Raw genomic sequence first — 7,719 nt, 5'->3', positions numbered from 1 at the left:
ATAGCAATTATCCCAAATTCCCGATGGTTAATTCTGACTCGATCGCCGAATGACGAGGGCGACGCCATGTTTGTTTACAAACAGTGAAAGTAGTCATACTTGACCTTTGATATTTGCATCCTTATCCGCATATGACCCCAACGGATATCGTTTTTATCCGTTGGCTTTATCCTGCCGAGAAACCTACCCATTATATGATAAATATCTGGATCAGGCAGAATCTTTGGCAGAAATACAATGTAGACATTCTCGAAACACCGATAGCACGACAAATATTTGAAGGTACCTATGACGTCGGTTTAACCTCATGGATGCCACAGGGACATCATCTTCCCGAGGCAAGGGAGTTAACTGACTGTAAAAGTCTAGTTTCCACACTGGCCGAACTAGGCTGCAATTATGTAGTTACTTTTTGGCTGGACTAACGAGTCTATGCATAGTCCAATCAAAATCGCGTAACGAACGAGACACCCGGTTCCTAAACGACATGGATTTTAACGTGCAAATTTCGGTTGACTGCATGATTTGCAAAGCATATGTACCGCCAACTGGGCGTTGACGGTTTTTTTGCAAATTCTTTAAGGTTTTTAATCAAGGTGCTCAAGTGATTTGATGCACTTTGCGGGTTAAGACCCGTTTTATTACAATACAGATCTTCACTATCGAGCAGATCATCTTGACCGGTACTGAAGAACATACTGTAGTATGGACTCATAATAGCCATCAGTGGCGCAACGATCGAGTCTGGAAATTCCAGCCTAGTTCGGCAAGAGTGGAAACTGGACTTTTATAGTCAGTTAACGCCTTTGCCTCGGGAAGATGCAGGGACATATATGTCCCTTCTCTTAAACCCTCACTTTGAAGTCGAATAAAACATAACATAAATCACGCGCACAAATACACTTCATATTTTTTAATTCTGAGGGAAATTTTCTGTTCTGTGATATCACTCGCAGTCATTGTAGGCAAAGCAAAATTACTGAAAATTAGGTTCATTGATTATATTTTTGACATTTTACTAAATCACCATCCTCGTCGTAATTTCGTGTATATTTGGAAATCTATTTATCGGTTATTTACTCGGATAATTCAATAAGAAACACATCACATTAGTGATCACAGGTATCTGTACTGTATCAAATCAATCACCAATGATCAATCTGAAACGTCATCAATAACCCTAGAACACTTTATTGAGTTTTAGAAAATACGCAAAAAGAACATATTGAACATACTGGCTACTGTTTAAAAAATTACTTTTCGCCAGAGGCCATCAAATATATATTTTATGGTCTCTGGTTTCGCGTATGCCGGTTATGAGAGGCCTGTTACATTTCACACTCAGCAGCAATACATAAATCTCTGAATTACGCATACATGACAGGGTAAAACCCGACGTCCTATAGGTACATAAGTACACAGTAAAATAGACCGGGACATCTGGATCAATAGATTTTATCATACCTCCATGTCAGAATGATGAGATCTGATTGGTCCTTGATCTTGATTTTGATAAAGCGGAAGAATAAATCCCGTATACCCCGTCACGAGCAATACAGGCTGCACGTGGATTTCTGAGAGGCAGAATAAATCCCTTATACCCCGCTCCCAAGCAAATAGCCGCACGCTTTTTCCGAGGAACTGAAAGTCACTTGTCATAGAACAAGCTTACCTCCTCTCAATCGAACAGCTGTTTTCTATCAATTTTAAATTGGTTTAAATTCTTTTAAAATGTCATGATAGTATTAAAACATATCGGTAATATAAACTCGTTGTAGCAGAATCACTACATGGTACATGGGATACATAGGGTTTTATGCGTCCGGCGAGTTGTATAAAACCTAACGTGGGCCGCATAAAACCCTATATACCCCAAGTGATCCTGCTACTACTTATGTTGTAACGCAAACGTCTGTATACTGTTGAGGTAAGTGATGGAACGCCTAAGCGGTCTAACTATATCACACGACCTGTAAACTACCTGGGATGGGTAAACCGGTGGTTGATGGCATGAACACCGATCAAAACCGTCAGTCTACAGGTAATGTACTAAAAATGGAACACATCTAGGTTCTACCTGGCACTTGGACCATTAATCCTTGTTCTTCTCGTATAGCCCAAAGCTTTTGCTAGTAACACAAACCTCCTGGTTTGATGTATCGCACGGTATGGTTAGGGACTGGTCATTTATCCTAGGGGAGGGGTGGGTTGGGCGGTTAGGGAGAGGTGTTCATGAAAACATTACAGGGAGGGGGGTGGTGGTAATTATAAATGAGAGCTCAATATATTTTCAAATAAAACAAATTGAACATTATCTAGGGTCTGGTAAAATAGTATAGGGAATGGGAATGTTACTTAAAATGAGGGTTCGGTAAAATATATTAGTCCTAAAACCAATCTCGCTGACTTGGTTGATGCATGTCATCTATCCAAATTGTGTGGATCGATGCTCATGATGTCAATCACTGGATTGTCTGGGCCAGACACGATTATTTACAGACCGCCGTCATATAGTTGGAATATTTCTGAGTGCGGCGTTTAACAACAAACAAACCAAACCAAACCAATCCCCGCCCCATATAATAAATGGCCACTCCTCTTAATCAAGCGCAGTATGATCTCTCTCTCTCTCTCTCTCTCTACTTTACAGATGCAAAACCGTTGAACGTGTAACAATAGCAATGACGCATGTCGAGTACACCTAATACATACAAGCATCGATCTGTTCTTTACATTGTGTCTAAGTTTAAAAACACACAATGAATTTATTTATTCCGATGAGTCGCTTGTGTACTGCTTTACCCCAACCGCCATAATATCATCTGACATTGTCGACGATCCCACTCAAAGATTCCCTTGATGTGTGTTGTATAACAGCTACCGTCCGCTACAAGGATAGAAAGTAATACATGTTCCATGTGGCTTTTCTCACACTAAACGATCAAGGTAAATGGGTAATATACTGTATGCCGGGCAATAGAACGTATACACCCATAGTTGATGGTTAAAGAAAGTATAGACTTGAAAATTGGATTTGACCAAAACATTACAAACTTTACCCAAACGTTACTAGGCTGAAAACAGTCGTGTAAATTTAAGGTCCAAATACACAACTGTGATACCCGTATCGCTACATCGCCCTCAAATAACAATTTCGTGTTTGTTTCATTTTTAGCCACCATCAAATGTGGTGTATACTTTCTTTTGCCCGGCAGTATATAAGAATTGCACAGGAGCCAGCATCGATTTGAGAGTTAGTTCCTTAATGTTTATTGTTTAAAAAAAAGTAAATTACACAATAATTTTTTTTTTAATGAAACAACATAAAAGACGTTCTTGAAATGTAACAATCATTATTGATTTTTTTCTCACAAATGCAAAAATCAATTTGTCATTTCCATGTGGTGCTTGTTTTACAATGCACTCTCATCTGCATATCCGCGTCAAATTAACAAGCGTGATGACATGCAACAATGAGGACCATCCCACTGGAAGCACCATTGTTCTAGAACTAACATACTTCACGGAAACGGAATTCTGGTTAAAGTAATCGACGGTCTCGTTGCCAATATGGTTCTATTCCATATCACCTAGGAGTGCCATCTACCGTTTGCCTTTTGTGGGAGTAACGTCGGGGAAACAAGAGCTGTTGTAACATAATTATAAGTGTCAATTCGCGCAGAAGACATGTTTTTGACATATTGCCATAAACCTACCAAGACAACAAGAGTCTAACTTGATATTGCGATAACAGTATCGATCCGGTTACAATATCACCTTCCTCATATGCATTAGAGTGGGTGAATTGTGTTTGACGCCGCTTTGAACAGTATTCTAGTATATCACGGCGTGTCAGCTTGATGTTGGAGGAAAGCCCGAAGTAATACGGGTCTCAAACCTTTACCAACTTGATGAAACCCGCGAGGACGGCTATGGTGCTGACAAACCTAGAAACATAATCAGGGCCAACCTGGATTCGAACTCAGCATAGGTTTCTGGCGTGCCCAATGGACGTAACTCTGCACAGTGAATTACGGCGCCTTGGACGACTGGGTCCCCGTAATAGATACTTACACAGACTAGTACAATTTACTTTAATTTAAATGTTTATGACAATGTAACCATGATCACATAAAGAGCCACTGCTAGTGTACACTCTTTGGTCTGTGTACGAATTGGGAGTGAGTGAGTGAGTGAGTGAGTATGGTTTTACGCCGCTTTTAGCAATATTCCAGCAATATCACGGCGGGGGACACCAGAAATGGGCTTCACACATTGTACCCATGTCGGGAATCGAACCCGGGTCTTCGGCGTGACGAGCGAACGCTTTAAACACTGGGCTACCCGACTGCCCCGTACGAATTGGGAATGGGGGCATTCGAAATATACCGGTTAACGGGCAGGGTGCCCCGAAGGATTATTTTATATTTTACGTTCGCTTCGGAAAATTTAACTTTCGCTAGGCACAGTAATTTGTTCTCGGAAAGCGCTGTACTGCATTTCAGTATAAGGAAACTTTGACAAAATTATTAAAAGAAGTATATCAGAGAAGATGAAAATGATAACATTGAAAGTTCCCATCAGAGTTTATAGTCAGTAGAAACGTGTAGAGTAAGTGACTAATGTGAGTGAGTTGGGTTTAACTCAACTTTTAACAGTATTCCAGTTATATCACGGCGTACCAGCTTAATGTGGGAGGAAAACCCGAAGTGATGCAGGCCTAAGACGTTTAATCACCACTTCGGTGAAACCCACGAGAACGGGAACGCAAGGGATGCAACTCTTCACATCGGCTCCTAAGACGGGCTTGCCACCCATACCCCCAGAGACCAGTAGAGAGAGAGAGAGAGAGAGAGAGGGGGGGGGGGGGGGGGGGGGGGGAGAGGGAGAGGGAGAGAGGGGGGGGGGGGGGAGAGAGAGAGAGAGAGAGAGAGAGTAGGCATTAATCGCCGGATTTACCACTCGCATATAGTCCGTGACACTAGGTACATTTTACATACAACAAACCTGATGGATTGTGTCCACGTCCAGGATCTACCCGCTGACTTCCCTTCATCTACTGTTCACACCATGTTGCATAAGGCTGCTCAGTTATTATACGGACAAGCCTTGCAGAGTAACGTGCACTTTGGTCAAGGTTAAATGTGCAATTTTCACCTTTAACAATAGTATTGATATGAAAATGATTTTATTGTAAACAACTTTAGATAGGAATAGGTTTAGATTTTAAATAGGCCTAGATACTAAACATATCAGATTTTATTACAAGTTTGATTTTAAGACCAAACACATGTTTTACAGTAAAATTTTATGAGTGCTGACGATGCGCCAGTACAGTTCTTTGTTTGGATCTAATATTACTAACTTAACATATTTTTATTTGAAAATCAAAAATATAATAAAATCAACTGAGAGGTATGGTTTCTTTCGCTCCTCAGTTTGATAATACCTTCTGTTGTGAAACATATCATTGCGAAGATATTGTGTTTATCTTGTCATTTGTCGAACACTTGCAAATAAAGTCGACTAACATGTAGTCCTTGAAACAATTAATGTTTACGGTTCTATAACCTTAATCCTATAATGATTAACTTCAAGTATTTAGGAACCCTCAAGTTTCTTAATTTCTAGAAATGTTTGTTTAACGCCGCACTCTTCCAGCAATATTCTAGCTATATGACGGCGGTCTTTATATCATCGAGTCTGGACCAGACAATCCAGTTATTGACATCATGGGCATCGATCTACACAAATGGTATACGATGACATAAATCAACCAAGTCAGCGAGACTGACCGCCCGATCCCGTTTGACGCCTCCTACGACAAGCATGGGTAGCTAAAGGCGCGGGTGAGGATAGGCTAAAACAATTAAGAAGGGGAGAGGGTGGAATGACATGGGAGTGGTTGTTTATTAAATATAGGCTCGGGGTCTGTGAAAGAGACTACATTGATGTGATCGTACAGTGTCACGGGAGAACGTTAAGGGGGCATAACTCTTACAACCCTTATGGTTCACTGCCCTTTCTTTACAAAAACATGCAAGAGTACTTTAACCTTATAAACTATCCCCGTCAATAAAGTGAGGTGAAATGGGGTTTAACGTGGCATCCAAGACTATTGCACTGATATAGCGGTGTGCGTGTGTGTGTGCGTGCGTGCGTGCGTGCGTGTCCGGACTGATGCGGATTTATAGTGCTAGCCCACTGAGATACCATGTTGCAAATTAACATAAAAAACATACACCCAGAAACAGTATACTGTCTCCGAGCCGACCAGTCCTTGTTTTAGTCCCTTAATGCCGAGGGCTAGACAGGGTAACAACAACCACCATATTTAATGTCTTTTGGTATGATCGAAACAGGGACCTTCCGATCTCCGGGCGGACGCTCTACCACTAGACCACAGAGGTATTCTCCCCGTTAATAAACAAAAATATGCATAAAATATTAATGAAATATATGTAATTACTGTTAACCCTGTAAACGAGAATTAGAAATATTTATGACGATTTCAACTGCCTATGTACAGGTCAGTCGGTGTAAAAACCATGACACAGGGCGGAAAAAAACATCCTTGCTGCTTCATGACAATAGATGTGACTGCGTTACTCTTTACATTTCCTTATTCGACATCACCACGCCTATCTGGTCGCCCTAAGCAACACGGCAGTGATGTGATAGCCTATCTATTCTTTGTACTGCAGGTGCTTGCACAGGCTTCCTGGCTCAAGAGCGTTGTTTTTATTTATCGCCTTTTCACGCTTATCTGTTAAGTCCAGGCTTTTAAATATGACATCATGTCTACTATCTGTTGCTCTCCATTGATTTTAGTTTAGGATAGGACATTAAAATACATTATCTTACCAACTATCCATTTCAGTCAACTGCCTCAACACGTATGCAATACTTATAAATGGACGAACACATTAATACAATTTTCTGAATTTATGGATGTGTGTATTCATACATTAGAGTGAGTGAGTTTGGGTTTAACGCCGCCTTTAACATTATTCCAGTTATATCACGGCGTGTCAGCTTAAGGTGGAGGAAAGCACGAAGTGATGCAGGTCTCAGACGTTTACCACTTCGGCAAAACCCACGAGCACGGGTATGGTGCTGACAAACCGAGAAACATAATCGGGGCGAACCGGGATTCGAACCCGCAATCATAGGTTTCTGGCGTAGCCTAGGGACGCAACTCTGAACAGCGAATCGCGGCGCCTTAGACGACTGGGCCAACCGTGCCCCCTCATACATTATACAGTACAAACGGTCAACTCTTGTCACGCAACGCATTGGTTAAATAGAACTGTCGGATATATGTTGGTTATTTGTGAAGTAACATGTTTATGTCATTTAGCAACGAGACAAAGTTATTTTCGTGATTGCACAACCACTGTCAGCACTATCTAGTTACAAATAAAGAGATGCTATTTGACAAGAAAATGTTCAAATGCTCAGTTTATTGTATAACGTCTCACCGATTTTAATCTTAAAACCGTAATTTATTAAAAACAGACTGAAAGTGTTCCAACATAAAGTTCAATTTCAACCGAGTGAAATATCGATTTTATATTTTCAGTTAAATCACGAAAGGTATACATGCATCTCATGATAAATGTTCCCTGAGATAGTCTACATAAGTTATGCGTAATTGGCTCTTTCAATTTGCCGTGATTCAATATTTCACGTTACGACGTTATTTCTCAACAGTCCCGT

Source organism: Haliotis cracherodii, unplaced genomic scaffold, assembly GCF_022045235.1.
Source record: "Haliotis cracherodii isolate W230 unplaced genomic scaffold, xgHalCrac1.p SCAF_1, whole genome shotgun sequence".
In the NCBI taxonomy this organism is placed as follows: domain Eukaryota; kingdom Metazoa; phylum Mollusca; class Gastropoda; order Lepetellida; family Haliotidae; genus Haliotis; species Haliotis cracherodii.
The sequence above is the reverse complement of the archived record's forward strand: the minus strand, read 5'-3'. Positions refer to the sequence as shown.